This window comes from Papio anubis, chromosome 10, assembly GCF_008728515.1.
Source record: "Papio anubis isolate 15944 chromosome 10, Panubis1.0, whole genome shotgun sequence".
Lineage (NCBI taxonomy): Eukaryota > Metazoa > Chordata > Mammalia > Primates > Cercopithecidae > Papio > Papio anubis.
The window spans coordinates 31,151,061-31,171,621 of NC_044985.1; positions in this window are offsets into that span (position 1 = coordinate 31,151,061).

A 20,561-nucleotide genomic window follows, 5' to 3' on the forward strand; every position below is an offset into this window, starting at 1 on the left:
TGTTTGGTTCATATCTTTGGGATTTAGGGCATAAGATATCATTTTCCCTATGTAATCAGAAAAGCAAATTGTGTCAAGCCAAAAGACCATGCTGTTGAAAACACCTGAAGCTTATTATCCTAGGGGGCAACAACAGAACTAGTTGAAAAATGCAAATTTTAGTCAATTTTTGTGTTTTCCAAAATGCCAAGTAACTACCTGGACTCATTTTAGCACAGACTTGGCCAAATAATGCTATTTGTTGAACATCTAAAGTGCCAAGGTAACCAAGTCACCCAGTTGCTTTGACATCATCTTAACTCAAACACAATATGCATATTTTCAATCAATTTACTTTGGATTCATTTTTATATATGAAACATGGTCAGTGTTCCATGAACACATTTTCAGAGGAAAGACTGCTATAAATATGATGTGATAATGACTGGAATGTTTCAGGGAAGGACAGGAGGAGAAAAGAAGGCAAGTGCAAACTCTCATAAAATTTAAAATAAACTGTGAACTAAGACTTGGCATTTCATCATTTTTAAACCAAAATCTAATTAGTAAGTTCTGTCCTTTAGAAGAATGTTGCAAGCTTTTCCTTAAATAAATATTCAATTCAAGCTTTGAAAGAGTAATGCTTAAGACTTTTGCTATAACAATAAATTCAGCTTTCAAAATCTGAAACAAAAACAATATGGGGGTAAGAACAACATAGATAGGTAAATAGATGGTACATTTGAAAAGCCTCATTTTAAAAATACAGGCTTTGATTTTGGATCTCTATTAATTGTTTATAATTTAATCCTCCTTCAGTGTGGATTTTAGACTTATAATAGAAAACTATCAATATAAAAAGAAATTTTTCAGCTATAAAGAAGAAAAAATATCAACCCCTTAAAACAATTTCCATGCTTAAGCTTTAAATTTTAGTTTTGAGTCTTGAGTTTCCTAGAAGCAAAGCAAAACAACAACAGCAGCAACAAACAAACAAACAAAAACTACATACTTCTATTTATCATAATAAAAAGAAACATTCGTTCTTTAAGAGATACAGCTTTTTTCTCAAACCAAATTAAGGCACAATCAAAAGGTAACAAATAAAATTTTTATGATGATTTTACAAAGAATTAAAAAACAAATATTCTTTACATGACTACTTCTTATATTGAGGCTCAATAAAACAGAGGACATAATGATGAAACCTGACATGCTATACTAAGTGAATGCAAGACTTAGGTGTTGGGGATATATATGTTCAAAATTTGAACATATGTATGAACATAATATGAAACAAATCATATTAAGCATCTAACCTCTTGCCTAATAGAAAATTACAAATTTCATATAAACTCTCTGGTAAAAGCTCAATGAAGAATAAAACTTAGAATATATCAAAAGGCATATGGACAGAAGGTCACTTTGCCTCTTCTTGTATGTCATTTCTCTCAGAAGCATAAAGTTGTCAGTTCACTTTAAACCTTGGAAATGCCTAGAGAAGCAACATTCTATTTGGCTAGTTTATATCAAAAGATTTGAGCCTTTGTTTGTCTAATAAACGTGTAACTCTAGACATTTTGGGTTGAGTGCAGGGAAACACACACTTTAGGCTTTTAATCTGTAAAAAGAATTCTCTTGAAAGTCCAGCTCAGTTTTCTGTAATTATGTCAAAGCTGCACCTAATAATACATTGATCCCTTAGTTCTGTTGTATGATCTTCCTTGGGGAACCCTCATAGGATAGTAGGGGATCTTGTCCAAGTATTCAAGTTAGACTTTGGGCATTTCTAACATCATCCAAATTCCTGGGAACGGAGATCAGGACAGAAACTCAACTCTGTGAACATGGTGCCCCATGTTCACAGAAAAGTAAACCCTTCTGGTTGATATGAAAGGCTTGAAGTTAATGCAGGTGTGGGACAATGTTTTATTAATTCCAGAGTCAATAAATCATTAGCCACTGACAGTGTAAGAGTAAACTAGGAATAGGCCTTCTATACGGAAAAAGTACTCTCCATTTCCAAAAAATATAAAATCCAATAGAGAAAGCTAGATAGTAAAATAGTCTCATATGTAGTCTACAGATGAAGAGCTTAGAGAAAGCAAGGTATAGTGAAAAGGATTTGAACTATAGAGAAAAAGAAAACTATATTCTCAACCCAATTTAGCTGTTTTCTAGGATTCAGCCCAAGTTAGGTGAACTCACTGGATCTCAGATTTTGCTGTGTACCTTTCAGTTTGTGGCAAAAATTAAAGATGGTAAACATAAAACACCTAGTACAATTCAGACACACAGAAGACACTCAATATTATTAAAGATGTTAAAGTATGCAGAAACTAATCATTTTTGTCAAGCACTGGTAAATAAATATTTTGGAAAATTTAAATAAGACAAAATAGTAGCAGTTAAGCTAAATGTCATAGGTTTTCTACTCGAAACAAGATACTTTCAGCAGAATGTGACTGCTGTTTCCCTTGGTTTCCTCACAACTCAGGGGATGTCTAGTGAAAGAAAATATATAGACTCCAGGACCAAGAATCAAGAGTCCAAATCTTGGATTTTGGAGTTAAATATGATAAACAAAATAAGTGGAACCAGGTAGATTCATCTTCAGATGTGAGAAATCACTTTAAATTTTTCTAAATGAAAGAGAAAAATAGGGATAATAATACTTAAATCATCAATTAAGCTTTTCTTAAATTGCTGTGGGGTTTTTTTTTTCCCTACTAGAACCACGGGCTTTCTAAAAATATATTCTAGGAAACTCACTGGATAAACCCATTAGCGTTTCTGTATTTCTGTGTTTGATATAAGTTGCTAGGTAAAGGCAAACAAGAAGCTAGAGCCATGCTATCTTACAAAGCCATTATCTATTAAATATATCCCTTTGAAGGAAAAGACTGACTTTTTTACTGAAGAAGAAAGTAGTTATACTTTGGGAAATTGTATGCCATTAAATGGGGTAATTAAATGGGGGTAAATAGTGGGAAAACTGAGTTATAAAAAAGTATTTCTATAAGTTCCTATTGTTGGGATCAGCTCCATTTATGTAAGGCAAATATATAGAAAATATTTTTAACTCAAATATTTTAGTCTGATTGACTAAGGGTAATCAGAGAATAATATTCTCCTAAATATGGGAATTGACTTACAGATGAAGATAGACATTTAAAAGAGCTACTATTTCTCAGAAAGGATTTTTTAAATTTTATGCAAGTGTTTCCCCAGTGCTATATGTGCAATACTAGTCATTCAAGATCCTTTATTTAAAAGAAAACACTAAGGCCATATAAAGTTGGAAACAGAAAAATCGCTTTCCCCCTTTTGCAGAGTCATAATGTACATTAACATATTGAGAGTTTTGAGAAGTCCTGAAGATAAAGTACCCCATTTAATGTCATAGGACCTCCCCAAGTATGACCACAGAATCCATTCCTAAGTAATTTTAACACAAATAGTTTTTCATTGGAGCACATTTAGGGAAATACTGTTCTAAGGTGAGAGAAGAATATAACATGCAGAAGGAGACTTATAGCCTATGAATTGTTATCAGATATTATCAGATAACTGTTCAAATATATAATATCTGCCTATAAACTATGTAATTATAATAGTAAATATAATAGGCCAAGCACAGTGGCTCATGCCTGTAATCCAAACACTTTGGGAGGCCGAGGCAGGTGGATCATGAGGTCAGGAGACTGAGACTATCCTGGCCAACACGGTGAAACACTGTCTCTACTAAAATACAAAAAAATTAGCTGAGAGTGGTGGCACGCACCTATAGTGCCAGCTACTTGGGAGGCTGAGGCAGGAGAATCGCTTGAACCTGGGAGGTGGAGGTGGCAGTGAGCCAAGATCGCGTCACTGCACACTCCAGCCTGGGTGACAGAACTAGACTTCGTCTCAAAAGAAAAAAAAAAAGTCAAGGATTGGGGGAAGAAAAGGTAGCAAATGCATTGTAGATGGCAGACTAACTTTCTTGATCATTTTTACCTCAATTGAATACATTTTCATGATTTTAACCCATACTATGGTTTGGATAAGGTTTGTTTGACCCTGCCAGGTCTCATGTTGAAATGTGATCTCCAATATTGGAGATGGGGCCTGGTAGGCAGTGTTTGAGTTGTGGGGTGGATCCTTCATGAATGCAGTAATAAGTGAGTTCTTACTCGGTTAGTTCTTGCAAAAACTGACTGTTAAAAAGAGCCTGGCACCTCCCTCCCCTTCCTCTTGCTTCTGCACTCTTGCTATGTGATCTCTGCATGTCACCTCCCCTTCTGCTCCCATTCAATTTCCGCCATGAGTAGAAACTTCCTGAGGCCCTCACCAGACCCAGATGCTGGCACCATGTTTCTCATACAGCCTGCAGAACAGTAAGCCAAATAAACCTCTTCTCTTTGTAAATTATCCAACCTCAGGTATTCCTCTATAGTAGTACAAACAGACTAAGACAACCCACTATTCATACTAAGTAGCCAGCTTTTCCCTCACTCATTGACAGTATCCTAGCTGTTAGTAAATCTAGCTCAAGCTTATAATGCAAGATTTTTTCAAATATACATCCCACCAAACTTACTAATGCAACAGAGCCACGTAGGGATAAAAAAGGACATTAAAAATACAAATTGGAAAGGTACTAGTCTAGAATAGCAGTTTTCAAAGGGTAGTCCCTGAAAACCTGTTAGAAATGCAAATTCTCAAGTCTCATCTCAGAGCTACTGAATCCCAGAAACTTGGAATAGAGCCTAGCAATCTGTGTTTTAAGAAGTCTTGCAGGTGATTCTGATTCACATAAAAGTTTGATACTTCTTGTCTAAGAGCCAGAAGCTCTGTGTTCATGTCCTCTGTTTACGTTTTACAGATTTCTGACCTTGGACATATCACTTAATTTTTCTCAGTTTAGCCTCCTTGTCTCTAGGGCACTGGTAACATATTCCCAACATTTACCATAAGTTTAATTAGGGACAAGTAAGAAATTTAAACTTACAAATAGTATTGAATTATAAAGAATTATCAAAAACATGAAATGTGTTTAATATTTACTTTTAATTTTATTTTTGAGGTAAAAGATGCATATAAAATTTACCATCTTTACCAATTTAAGTGTACACTTCAATAGCAATAAATATTTATATTCTTTTGGTTCTTCCTTCATCTTCTCCCTCCCCACTCCAAAAAAGTGGATATCATGAATATAGAGTGTAGATTGGTGGTCTCTGGTATTTTTTTTTTTTTTTTTTTTTTGAGAAATGTCTATTTAGATCATTTGCCCACTTTTTAATGGGATTATTATTATTATTATTTACTGTCAAGTTATTTGAGTTCCCTACATATTCTTGTTATTAATCCTTTGTCAAATGAGTGGTTTGCAAATATTTTCTTCCATTCTGAGTGTTGTAGCTTTGCTTTGCTGATTGTTTCCTTTGCTGGGCAGTAGCTTTTTAGCTTGGTATAATCCCACTTGTCTATTTTTGCTTTTGTTGCCTGTACTCTTGGGGCCATATATACAAAAATCTTTGTTCAGACCACTGTCCTAGAGTGTTACTGCAATGGTTTCTTCTGGTGTTTTCATTGCTCCAGGTCTTAGATCTAAGTCTTTAATCCATTTTCACTTGATTCTTATATATAGTGTGAAGAGTATAGTTTCATTCTTCTTTATAAAGTTATCCAGTCTTTCCAGCACCATTTATTGAAAGGATTGTCCTTTCCCCAATGTATGTTCTTGGCATCTTTGTCAAAGATGAGTTTGCTGTAAGCATGGGGGTTTATATCTGGATTCTCTATTCTGTTCCATTGTTTTATGTGTCTGTTTTTGCACCAGTACCATGCTGTTTGGGTTACTACAGCTTTGTAGTAAATTTTGAAGACAGGCAGTGTCATGCCTCTAGCTTTAAATTCTTTTTTCACTCAGGACTGCATGGGTTATTTGGAGTCTTTTATGGTTTCATATAAATTTGAGAATTGTATTTTCTATTACTGTGAAGAATGTCATTGGTATTTTGATAGGGATTGCATTGGATCTGTAAATTACTGTGTACAAAACTGTCATTTTAATAATATTGATTCGTTAATCCATGAGCATGGAACATCCTTCTATTTTATTGTGTCCTCTTCAATTTCTTTCATCTGAGTTTTATAGTTTTCTTTGTATAGATCTTTGACTACTTTTGTTAGATTGGTTCTTAGGTATTTTCTATTTTTTGTAGCTATTCTAAATGGGATTGCTTTCTTGATTTCTTTTTCAGGTCGTTTGCTGTTGGCATATATAAATGTTACTAATTTTTGTATGTTGATTTTGTATTCTGCAACTTTACTGATTTTGTTCTAATTTGTTCAGTTCTAAGAGTTTTTCTGGTGGAGCCTTTATGTTTTTCTAGGTATAAGATTATGTCGTCTGTAAACAAGGATAATTTGACTTCTTCCTTTTCAGTTTGGATGCCTTTTTTTTTCCTCGCCTAATTAATTAGTTTGTCCAGGACTTCCAGTGTTAAATAAAAGCAGTGTAAGTGGGCCATCCTTGTCTTGTTCCAGTCCTTAGAGTAAAGGCTTTCAATTTTTCTGTTCAGTGTGATGTTCATTGTGGGTTTGTCACATACAGCATTTATTATTTTGAGGTATGCTACCTCTGTACCCATTTTTTATTTCAACTTTTATTTAGATAGAGGAGGTACACGTGCAGGTTGGTTACCTGGGTCTCTACCTATTTTGATAAGGGGTTTTATTAAAAAGTGATATTGAATTTTGTCAAATGTGTTTTCAGCATCTATTGAAATAATGTTTATGTCCTTGAATCTGTTAATGTGGTGGATTCTGTTTATTGATTTGTTATATGTTGAACCATCTTTGAATTCCTGAATGAATTCCACTTGATCATGTGTATGATCTTTTTCATGTGCTGCTGAATTCAGTTTGCTAGTATTGTGTTGAGGATTTTTGCATCAATGCTCATCAGAGATATTGGCTTGTAGTTTTATTTTTTGTTGTTCTTGTGGCGTTTTTGTTTGGTTTTTATATCAGAATAATGCTGGCCTGAGAGAATAAGTTTGCAAGTATTTCCTATTCTTAAAATATTTTCAACTGTTTGAGTAGGATTGATATTAAATCTTTAAAAGTTTGGCAGAATTCTACAGTGAAGCAATCAGGTCCTGGGCTTTTTCTGATGGGAGACTTTTTATTAAGCCTTTGATCTTGGTTGATATTTTTGTTTTGTTGAGGTTTTTTTCTTTCTTTCTTTTAATCTCAGTATGATTTAATCTTGGTGGGTTTTAGGTATTCCAGAATTTATCCATTTCCTCAAGGTTTTCCAATTTGTTGATGTATAGTTGTTTGTAATTGTCTCTAATGATTCTTTGTATTTCTGAGGTCTCAACTGTTATGTCTCCTTTGTCATATCTGATTTTGTTTATTTGGGTATTCTCTCTTTATTCTTAGTTAATCTAGCTAAAGATTTATTTATTTTGTTTATCTTTTCAAAAGAGTAACTTTCTGTTTCATTGATCCTCTGTATTTTTTTCTCTCAATTTTATTTCTACTGTGATCTTTATTATTTCTTTCTTTCCACAAATTTTGAGTTTGTCTTGTTCTTAATCTTCGAGTTCCTTGAGGTGCATTGTTAGGTTGTTTATTTGAAGTCTTTCTACTTTTTTGATATAGACATTTATTGCTGTAAACTTCCCTTTTAGTACTGCTTTTGCCATATCCCATTGATTCTGATATGTTGTATTTCCGTTTTTTTCAAGAAATTTATTAATTTTCTTTTTGATTTGTACATTAACCTGTTGGGCATTCAGGGGCATGTGGTTTAATTTCCATATGTACATGTATTTTTTTCAAGGTTCCTCTTGTTATTGCTTTCTAGTTTTATTTTATTGTGATTAGAAAAGATACTTGATATGATTTTTAAAATTTTTATTCAGACTTATTTTGTAGCCTAAGATATAGAATATTCTGCAGAATGTTTCATGTGCTGATGAAAAAAATGTGTATTCTGCAGCAGTTGGTTGAAATATTCTGTAAATGTCAGTTAGGCCTATTTGATCTAGTGTGTAGTTTAACTCCACTGTTCTTTTGTTGATTTTCTGTCCAGGTTATCTGTCCATTACTGACAGTGGGGTGTTAAAAGTCCCCAACTATTATTGTACTCTAATCTATCCTCCCTTTAGGTCTATTTATGTTTGCTTTATTTACTTGGGAGCTCCAGTGTTGGGTGCATAGCTATTTATAATTGTTATATTATCTTGCTGAATCGACTCTTTTATCATTATATACTGACCTTCTTTATCTCTTTTTACAATCTTAGATTTGTAATCTACTTTGCCTGATATAAGTATAGCTACTACTTTGGCTTCCAGTTGCGTGCAATATCATTTTCAACCCCTTTGCTTTTAGTTTATGTGTGTTTTTATAGGTGAAGTGGGTTTCTTGAAGGTTCTGCTTCTTTATCCATTTGGCCATTATGTGGCCTTTAATTAGCGAATTGAGACCATTTGCATTCAGTGTTATTTTTTGATTGATAAGGACACACTACAGCCATTTTGTTGCCTGTTTTCTGGTTGCTCTGAGACTCCTCTCTTCCTTTTTTACTGTCTTCCTTTGTGGTTAAGTGATTTTCTCTCGTAGTATGTTTTAATTTGTTGCTTTTTATTTTTAGTGAATCTATTATAGGTTTTTGTGCTGTGGTTACCACGAAGCTTACAAAAAAACATCTTATAGATATAACAAGTTATTCTAAAGAGATGACAACTTGGATCACAAAGAAAAGAATAGAAACAAAAGCAACAACAACAAAAAAATGCACACTTTAACTCCATCTCCCCCCACATTTTGATGTTGAGTTGTCTCAATGTACATATTTTTACATTACCTATCTCTTAACAGTTGTTGTAGCTATTATTGTTTCTGATAGATTTGTCTTTTGGGCTTCATACCAGAGTTATAAGCAGATTGCAAACCACAGTTACAGTAATAGAGTATTCTGGCTTTATTCATATACTTAAGTTTACCAGTGGGTTTTGTACCTTGAAAAGTTTTCTTTTTGCATATTAGTGGTTTCTTTTCTTTCAGATTGAAGAACTCCTTTTACCATTTCTTGTAAGATGGGTCTAGTGGTGGTAAATTCTCTCAATTTTGTTTCTCTGGGAAAGACTTCATCTCTCCTTCATTTTTGAAGGATAATTTTGCTGGTTACAGTATTCTCAAATGGCAGTTTTTTTCTTTGAGTACTTTGAGAATGTCATTCCACTCCTTCCTGGACTGTACAGTTTCTGTTGAGAGCTTTGTCGCCAGACAAATTGGAGATCCTCTACATGTGATTTGCTTATTTTCCCTTGCTGCTTTTAGGATCATCTCTTTGTCCTTGACTTTTGAGAGTTTTATTATTGTATGTGTTGGACAGAATTTGGGTTGAATCTGTTTGGTGTTCTCAGATATTTCTGTACCTGAATATTTATATTTTTCTCAAGTTTTGGAAAGTTTTCTGCTATTATTTATTTGAATAAGGTTTCTAACCCTTGCTATCACCAAGCTCCCTCTTGAAAAACATTAATTCTTAGATTTTGTCTTTTGGGGTAATTTCTGTATGTCATAGGTGGTCTTCATTTTTCATTCTTTTTTTTTTTTTTTTTTTTTATTTTTACCACTGAATGTGTGTTTATAAATATATGGTCTTCAATCTTCAAGCTCACTAATTTTTTCCTCTGCTTGGTCCATTCTGCTGGTGAGAGCCTCTAATAAGTTCTTCATGTCAGCAAATGTATTTCTCAGTTATAAAATTTTTGTTCAATTTTAAAAATTATTTTAATCTCTTAATTTTCTCTAATAAACTTCTGAATTGCTTTTCTGTATTATCTTGGATATCACTGAGGTTCCTTAAAACTGCTATTTTGGATTCTTGGTCAGAGAGTTCATAAATTGTTGTCTCACTAAGGTCAGTCATTGGAAACTTGCTTTTTCCTTTTGGCTAAATCATAGTTCCCTGTTTGCTATTATTGCTTGTATGTATCTGCATTGAAGGGTTACTTACTTATTTCCATCTTCTCTCCCTGGCTTGTTTTGTTTTTTATTGGCTCTATTTGCTTAGCAAATCTTTACTGGTAGGTAGCTGCCTCCTTTTTGGCTGTAGGTGGTACCTTAAGCCCAGTTTCACCTTGGCTTCAGTAAATGATTAGAGTTTCACCCTCCCAAAAGGCAGCAATCTCAAAAGAATTATCCCAGCAGTGTGGGAAAGCTGGCTAGGAGTTCTTGCCAAGGGATCTATGAAATATACCTCCTACAGTGTGGTGCTTCTGAATAGCCACTTTGATTTGGTGTCTCCTTTGGTCAAGTTATAAAAAAGAGATTATAGGACTAGGGATGGAAGCCCAACCTCCCCTTTGTCTCTACCGGTCCTCAGGGATACTTCTCCCTTCAGGCAGTCATTATATTTCCTTTGGGTTAAGGAAAGAACAGATGTCCTGCCAGGGAACACAACATTATGGGAAAATTGATTGACCACCTCAATCTTACTATTTTTACTATAGAAAACAAAAGTTGGGGAAAGATTTTCTGCATGCTTCTTGCCAGGCAGAATGGAAGGGGATAGATTAGTCTATTTTCACACTGCTGATAAAGACCTACCAGAGACTGGGTAATTTATAAAAGAAAGAGGTTTATTGGACTTACAGTTCCATGTAGCATGGGAGGCCTCACAATCATGGCAGAAGGTGAAAAGCAAGGAGGAGCAAGTCGCATCTTACATGGATGGTGGCAGACAGAGAGAAAGTTTGTGCAAGGAAACTCCCATTTTTAAAACCATCAGATCCCGTGAGACTCATTCACTATCATGAGAACACAGGAAAGACCCACCCCCATAATTCAATCACCTCCAACCAAGTTCCTCCCAAGACACGTGGGAATTCTGGGAATTATAATTCAAGATGAGATTGAAATTTGGGTGGGGACACAGCCAAACCATATCATTAACCCTCGGGCCCCTCCCAAATCTCATATCCTCATATTTCAAAATCAATCATGCCTTCCTAACAGTCCCCCAAAGTCTTAACTTATTTCAGCATTAACTCAGAAGACCATAGTCCAACATTTCATCTGAGACAAGGCAAGTCCCTTCTGCCTATCAGCCTGCAAAATCAAAAGCAAGTTAATTACTTCCTAGATACAATGAGGGTGCAGGCACTGGTTAAACATGGCCATTTCAAATGGGAGAAACTGGCCAAAACAAAGGGCCTGCAGTCCCCATGCAAGTCCAAAATCCAGCAGGGCAGTTAAATCTTAAAACTCCAATGATCTTTGAATCCATGTCTCACATCTGGGTCACGCTGATGCAAGAGGTAGGTTCCCATGGTCTTGGGTAGCTCCACCCCTGTGGCTTTGCAGGGTACAGCCTTCTTCCTGGCTGCTTTCACAGGCTAGTGTTGAGTGTCTGTGGCTTTTCCAGGCACACAGTGCAGGTTGTCAGTGAATCCACCATTCTGGAGTCTGGAGGATGGTGCCTCTCTTATCACAGGTCCACTAGGTGGTACCCTAGTAGGGACTCTGTGTGGGGGCTCTGACCCCACATTTCCCTTCCATACTGCCCTAGCAAAGGTTCTCCATAAGAGCCCCACCCCTGCAGCAAACTTCTGCCTGAACATCCAGGTGTTTCCATACATCCTCTGAAATCTAGGCAGTGGTACCCAAACCTCAATTCTTGACTTCTGTGCACTCGCAGGCTTAATACCACATGGAAGCTGCCAAGGCCTTGGGCTTGCACCCTCTGAAGCCATGGTCCAAGCTGTACCTTGACCCCTTATAGTCATGCCTAGGGGAGCTGGAATGCAGGGCACCAAGTCCCTAGACTGCACACAGCACAGGGACCTAGGGACTAGTCCATGAAACCATTTATTTTCTCCTAGGACTCTGGGCCTGTGATGGGAGGGGCTGCTGTGAAGACCTCTAACCTGCTCTGGAGGCATTTTCCCCATCATCTGGGGATTAAAATCCAGCTCGTTATTTATGCAAATTTCTGCAACTAGCTTGAATTTTTCCTCAGAAAAATAGGATTTTCTTTTCTATCACATTGTCAGGCTGCAAATTTTCCAACTTTTTTTTGCTCTGCTTCCCTTATAAAACCAAGTATCTTCTATTGAATGCTTTGTTATTTAGAAATTTCTTCCACCAGATACCCTAAATCATCTCTCTCAAGTTCAAAGTTCCCCAAATCTCTAGAACAGAGGCAAAATGCCACCAGTCTTTTGCTAAAACATAACAAGAGTCACCTTTGCTCCAGTTTCCAACAAGTTCCTTATTTCCATCGGAGACCGTCTCACCCTGGAGTTTGTTGTTCATATTGCTATCAGCATTTTTATCAAAGCCATTCAACAAGTCTCTAGATAGTTCCAAACTTTCCCACATTTTCTGTCTTTTTCTGAGCCCTCCAAACTGTTCTAACCTCTGCCTGTTACCCAGTTCCCAAGTTGCTTCTATATTTTCAAGTATCTTTTCAGCAACACCCCACTCCTTGTATCAATTTACTGTATTAGTCCATCTTCATGCTGCTGAGAAAGACATACTCAAGACTGGGAAATTTACAAAAGAAAGAGGTTTATTGGACTTACAGTTCCATGTGGCTGGGGAGGCCTCACAAACATGGCAGAAGGTAAAAGGCAAAGAGGAGCAAGTCATGTCTTACATGGATGGCAGCAGGCAAAGAGAAAGTTTGTGCAGGGAAACTCTCATTTTTAAAACCATCAGATCTCATGACACTCATTCACCATGATGAGAACAGTGCAGGAAAGACCCACCCCCATAATTCAGTCACCTCCAACCAGGTTCCTCCCATGACATGTGGCAATTATGGGAGTTACAATTCAATATGAGATTTGGGTGGGGACACAGCCAAACCATATCAGGGGGATATTGAAGATGTGAAGCCCAATTATCCTACTGTCTGCTCAGAACTTTTTCATTTCTCTGTGTCCCCAGGTTCTATCCCTGAGGCCACATTTGAGTTCTGCATTGTTATCAATGAAATCTTGGCACTGTTTACTTGCTTTTGGTTTTGTGTGGGGAGCAGAAGTGAAGCCAGCTTGCTTCTGTGCTGCCATTTTAAAACCATAAATTTAAGGTGGTTAATTTTAGTTTTAATCTCTGCACAATTTATGTTTACTTTTTAAAGAGGTATACATATAATCTAAACCAATCCCAACAAAAGGTAATGGAAGACACAGTTGCATAAGTAAAACAACAGGATTTTGAATACCAAGAATTCTATTTTTAGTAAAACAAGTAAACAAGCATATTAAAATCCATGCTCTTAAGTCTTTATTAGAGTGTAGGGAGAGAGGATTTGGCAGCATGTTAAGAAGCAGGAAACAACCATCAAAAAGGATCAACAGAAATAGATGCCTACATAAGAGCCTTGAGTAAAAGAGACAGGCTGAGGAGGAAGGCAGCATCCTCTCTCTTCATAGCCTAGGTTATGGTAAAGCAAACATCACTAATACCTCATTAAGAGTTAGCTCCGGCATCAGGGGTTTTCCCAAAAGAGTTTAAATTTTAGGGGTTGTTTAAATCCAGAAATCACTCAGCCTCTTAATAATTTTTATAATAAATTTTCAACATCTAGGAAACAATTTCCATAGCCTCTATGAATATATGATGAGGGGGTTAATTGGGGAACATTCATAGAAAATTCAGAGATTCTCAATGCTCATTTTATGAAATACAGTGGAAAAAAATGAATGCCAATGTTGTATTTATGTCTTCATCTAGGTCTTTCTTCCTTTTCAGTCCCAAGAGATTTCTCTGAAGCATCAGACCTAGAAAAGAAATTGATAGGGCCTCACAGGACAAAAGAACAAACCTGTCAGGCTTTTAAGGTAGAGCAGCCCTAAAATATCCCCAAGCCTGCAAGCCGCCGGCAAGTTTGATTGCCAAGAGACTTGCCCGATTGGCATTCACATCCAATGACCTACCAGTGAGAACACAGTGACAGAAGCTTGCTGGCCTGCCTATAGCTAAAGAGGTGGTTTCCATCCATGGCATCTGCTGCATTGTTAAGCAAAAGCATATGGAGAGGCATGTTTAGAGGGACTGGGGTTATTTATATTCACAATGGAATGTCCCTATATTGGGGTCTTAACATAGCATAGGAAATCCTCTTGTGATGCTATGCCTAAAGTCCCATTTGTTCACATAGATGAGTGAAGAGTCATTTTTACTGAAAAAGTTATGCTAAAATTCAGAACACCATGACAAATTGGATTCATGGAAAAAAAGTCTAAGCTATTTTGTGACAGCAGCACTTTCCACGTGTTTTATGTTAATATATCATGCTGGCAAAGTACTTTTTCCTATTTTAATATGATTTTTAAAAAGAAAAATGCCCACTTTCTCTATAAGCGTTACAAAAAAAAGGCCTCTTGAGACCCTTCTCTCTAAGAAATTGGGTCAATGAAGGAGAATGAAATCTTATAAGCACTTTAAGAGGAAAGGGAGCATAGCTTACAAATTAATGTCACAATCATTTTATTACATCCACAACTGGTTACAGTAAACACACAGACTTGCAATACATATATTTGAAAGAAAGATACCTAAACCCTACCTGAAACTTTATTATAGGTTGTTTATAATGCATTTTTCCAATTATTGGAGAAGATATTGATACTTCCTGTGATTGACTCATTTTGTTTTCATGAATGGTAATTAGCATATGTTATTGACAACAAACACATAGTATTACCCTTTCTCTATTTGTACTATCCAAGTTTGCCATCATTATAACTACTTCATACAGCAGAATTTAGAGAACATGACTGGAGGATGCTGCCTCACTTGTTCTTTCATTACAGAAGTGAAACTCTTGACTATATAGAGAGTTCCTTTGAGTGGCTTTCTTCCTGGATAGCTTACTCCTTCATTTTCTCTACCTTAGAAGTTTTAACTTTATCTGAGAGGTAAGTAGAAGAAGAATAAAATATTCAAACAATAATCTCCAAAGACAGGGTGAACTTTTCCACCACTCTGCCTTTGCCGTGTTCTTTTTTTTTTTAATTTATTTATTATTATTATACTTTAAGTTGTAGGGTACATGTGCATAACATGCAGGTTTGTTACATATGTATACTTGTGCCATGTTAGTCTGCTGCACCCATCAACTCGTCATTTACATCATGTATAACTCCCAATGCAATCCCTCCCCCCTCCCCCCTCCCCATGATAGGCCCCGGTGTGTGATGTTCCCCTTCCTGAGTCCAAGTGATCTCGTTGTTCAGTTCCCACCTATGAGTGAGAACATGCGGTGTTTGGTTTTCTGTTCTTGTGCCGTGTTCTTAAGAGTTTTTATTACAGATGACCCTCTCCAATGTCTTCTACTTCACTGAAATCATCCTCATCCTTTAAGGCCATGTCTCTTTGAAATTACAGTCTACTTTGTATGACAGTTATGTGTATATAGAACTATCTCTTCTGACTAGATTATAAACCTTTCAAAGGACAGGATCATATCCGAGTCATCTTTGGGAGGTGAATGAATTCTGTGAGGTAATTCACAGAAAGGCATGGAGGAGAGGAAATACTTTGTGTACAAGGAGGAGTCATATTTGTGTTTGCTTGGCCTTTCTTGGATTATGATCCTGAGGAGGTAGTTGCTCATAGACAACAACTACCTCATCAGGATTATTTAGGAATCCCAGGTAATTAAGGCTGTAGACTAGGACATAAATATGTTCGGGGTACAAACTATTTAATTATTAACCTCCCTCTATCTCAGTCATTGTATAACAACAGCCAACATTCGTTGAGCTTTTGGTAGATGAGGCACTCTCTAAGAGTTTGATTAGAGTCTCATTTGAGTCTCACCAAACAAAACTATGGAATGTACACTATTGCTACCTCCTTTCTACAGATGAGGAAACAGAAGATAAAAAATGCAAAACAAAACAGTGGTAGAGGTAGGATCAGACTCCCAAATCCTATATATCAAAATAAAACTAAAAACACAGTACTGAGATGATTTCTAAAAATATACTATAATAACAAAATGAAATTTAAATATTTAACTACACTACTTATAATCTACCAGATGATATAATAAACACATATTTATCTAAGATAAAAGAAGGGAAATCAAAGGTATTATGGAAGACAGAGGGATTAGTTTTAAAAAGGTATATCAAAGGAGATGTCTTCAAAGAGGTGGCAATTTTGAAGGGCAAACAATAGATAAAAAACTACAACACTCTGAAATTGGGAAATGGGGCATTCCAGGGAAATGGAACATAAGACATGCAGATAAGAACACTATAATATGTACTTTTGAAAGCAGTTGGTTCTGCTTGCAGAAGTTTAGGAATTTAGAGGGATAGGTTGGTCTTGAATACCATGCTAAGGGATGTGAACTGTATTCCACAAGTAATAAGGAGTCGCCAAGGTTAAGCTTTGCTTTAAAATAAACTGAAGTGCTTTAAAATAAAATAAATTGGCCTGGCAGTTGTGTTAAATTGGGTTAACACAAGGAGTGGCTCAAGGTGGGTAAATCATTTAATCCAACTCTCTAGGTAAAAATAGTAAGAGGCTGAGTTGTAGTAGGGGACTCCACCTTACAAAAATGAATTCCATCAGTCAAGGTACCTAGGAGGACAGTTGATTCAAAGATAATACCAAGGTTTTGACCTGAGTAACTGGTGAATAACACAGTTTCAGAAGAAAATATTATACTAATGTAGTATTTGTTGAATTTAAGGTACAAACTAGACACTCAGGATTCTCTGGCTACTTGGTGAGACTGAATCATTAGCAAGCAGTCAGGTGATTGGAGAAAAAGGTACATGAACGTGATCTGGGGAGAGATGATCACTGAACTCCAGGGAATGACTACATGATGATGATTTATACTATCATCATGCTAAGAGCATCTTAGCTATCAGGGGCTCTCCTGAGGTGGTAGTCAAGATGGCAGCTGGGGGTGCAGTCATCTGAGGACTTGCCTGGGCTAAGGGCTTCATTTCCAAGAAGCCTCAATGGCATAACTATTGAATGGAGCCTTAGTTTATTACAGGTTGACAAGAGGCCTTGGTAACTCCCTCCATGAACCATTCATAAGCCTACTAAAATGTCCTCACCATATGGCAACCAGCTTCCCTCAGAGCAGAAAACCCAAGAAAAAGAAAAAAGTAATGAGGAAGTCCCAGTGCTTTTTGTGCCCTAGTCAGAAGTTGTACACCATTACTTCTACTTTATTTAACTTATTAGATGTGAGGCCTTAAATCCATTCACATTCATGGAGAGGGAGATTAGGTTCTGCCCCTTGAATTGCCTGTTAGACACTTTATAGCCATCTCAGTTATCAAAAAGAAAAAAACATAACATATATTCAGTTCAGTGCTATGTGCAGTTTCAGACACCCACTAGGGGTATTGGGATGTATACCCCACAGATAAGGGGGAATTACTATAATTCCTCTTCAAAAATTCTCTATCAATTTGACCAAAACAATCTCAGTGCTTTTATTTACCAAGAAACAATGACACCCTGCCCATCAGGAAGCCAAGAGCATCTTAGCTGGCTCATGGGCTCAGTTTTTTTCCTTAGTTCACCAATGCTTTTCAAATCAATTGTATAGAATTGCTTTTTAGGATCCAGCTCCCCCCTACAAACCCGTAGTTTCCTTTTTTCTCTCATGCCCACAAAAGAATTGCTAGCCCCTGCTTCTGTAAGTCTTAGCAGAAGACATTATCAATCAATCCGAAGTTGAGACAAAACAAGGGTAGCACAGGAAGTGCTGTTTTAAGTCTAAAGAACATCTTCTGACAGGACACTAAAAGAAAGCAGGGCCATGTCTGTTCCACTATCTGATATATGCCCAGTACCTAAAAAATGTCTGGCTCTTAGGACCTCATATACAATATTTACTAATGATAGCAACAAATAAAAGTGAGTAGATAAGTGAAATGAATGAAACATTCTCTGTATGCTTTACCTTAAAAGATTGTGGCTGATGAATTCGATGCCTTCATTCCCCCACACTTCCCAGGCCACAATACTGCTGCAACTTGTCTCTCTTATGTGTTTTCATCTTAGGGCCAGTATCCGTTTATTCATTTTCATTTGCTCTTTTATCCATTGTTCATTCACTTTCAAGCAGGTCCATGCAAATGACTGATTTAGGAGCCATTTTACTCCCAATTAAAAAATGAATTTTTATAATTTCAATTGTGACACCAAGAGAAAAGCATATATAATATTACTGAAAATGTTGGTTTTGTGGTGAAAATAACATAGGTTGTCTGAAAAACAACCACATCATTCATACAGACTCTCTCAGTAATATAAACCAAATTAGAACCTCTATTTTTTTTCTATGTAAAAATGGGTTTATTTGCCAAACGAAGATTTACTGTGTCTTCTATGTGGATATTTAAGAATAAGCAAAATAGGTATGGTTTCTATCCTATCAGGAAACTCAGTAGAGTTTTGTAGCAAGTCACACAAGCAAATATACATATTATTACAACTTAATTTCCAACAAAATTAAAATGTTAGAATTAAGAACATAAAAGAAAGAAAATATGATCCAATAAGAAAATACATGGAAAATGTATTGTTTCCCCTTACAATTGAAATCTGAAAATGGACTACATTGACATAAAACTAGAAACCACTGGTTAGTAAGCATGTAAAGTCACTCAAGGCACATTGGATGGTGATAGCATATGCTGATGGTACTCTTTGTGTTAGAGACTGTCACTTGTTTTAGTCTACTGAAAACTATCTCCATATAACTCCTATTCATGCCAAAATGGTAGAATATTTGAAACAATATATTCTACATGACTAAATGTTACCCGGAATAATTTGAAAGTAAATTTAATTATTCTACAGCCACAAAAGGAGATAGTAGAATTCAAATCTTGGTCATTTTAGCGGGGAACTGTCAAACCTCACCCCAGAATTAGAAAGGGTCCTGGCAGTGTGCAGATGCCATTCTTGAAATGGGTGATTTAAGGAAAGTTAATAAAGGAGTTAGTTATTCCTGGGTTAGAAAGGTTTAAGAAAACATAAAGGAGCACACGGTATTCCAGAGCTAGGGGCAGTGGATGCGTTACCTATCAGGCCTGCGGGGGCAAGAGAGTGGTGTGGAGTGGGCCATCTGACAGGCTTATGGAAGTAGCTTATGAAAGTATGCTTATGGCTTAGGTAGTAGCTACTACCCAGAAAACCCATGGGGAATCAGGAAAATAAGTTTCCCAACTTTACTTTTCTTTAGAACTCATGCTAGTTCTCCCCATTGTATGAACAGAGTGAGAAACTAGAAGAGAAGAAAGATGACATAATTCTTCCTGGCCAATCTTCTTAGGCACAGAGGTGAAAGGAGAAGTGAGGAGAGTTTATTTGGAGAAACAATGAAAAGATACCTAGCAAAGGCAATTAGTTCACTCCTACATCCACTTTGATCCTTTATTCAGACAAGAAGTTGGTCTCCCCAATAAAGTCCCATGAGCTACTTATCATGACCATGTTACTACCTGAAACTGAAATTATAAGCCATTGTCAGTTTTTTTTTCCACAGAAGGTAGTTGGGGAGGTAGTAAAGAAAGGGAGAGAGAAGTAATTAACTAACTGTGTTAGTCTGTTCTAACATTGCTATGAAGAATTACCTGAGACCAGATAATTTATGATGAAAAAAGGTTTAATTGACTCATAGTTCCACAGGCTGCACATGAAGCATGGCTGGGAGGCCTCAGGAAACTTACGATCACGGCAGAAGGCAAAGGGAAAGTAAGCACATCTTACCATGGTAGAGCAGGAGAGCAAGAGAGAGAGCAAGAGCGACAGCAAAGGGGGAAATACTACAATCTTTCAAACAACCACATCTCATGAGAACTCCAGCACAAGAACAGCAAGGAGGAAGTCCACCACCATTATTCAATCACCCCCTACTAGACACCTCCCCTGACACATGGGGATTACAATTTGACATGAGATTTGGGTGGGGACCCAGAGCCAAACTATATCACTAACATAAAACAGAATTGCTACAGTTGCTGCTTCTAGAGCTAGTCACAAGATCTGTGCTAGTAATCATAGTTGCCACTGTCTATTCTCTCTTCCCTTATCCTATGTAAGCACCTCAATTATATAGGGCTCTTTAGATGGTGAGGTGACCCAAATCATCATTACTGGGGAATATGAGTCCTTCGTGATCTTTATCGGGTTTTCATGGTTTTCCATTGACCAGGATGACTGAGCAAGAAAATACTTAGAGATAACCTAGTGAATTTTCTGGGCTCCAAATATAGTTCTCTTTGTCCTCACTGACATTCCTTTCTAGAGCACAGCCACGGTTTCACATAATGGGCATACGATTAGACCAGTGACACTTCTTTTCTGGAAAAGGTTCTCTGGTTGGAGGTAATGTTGGGTGGGATATCATGATAAGGCAGAAATGTAAGTCAAAAAAGTGGTAATGCTGGCTGAAGTCCTCTAGGCAAGAAAGAAAAACCTGTTCCTGAAATGTGAGAATATTCCTAAGAAAATAAAGCACTCCTTTAGCCATGAAGGAAGAGATCAAATGTAATCAACTGGCTACCAGGTAGACA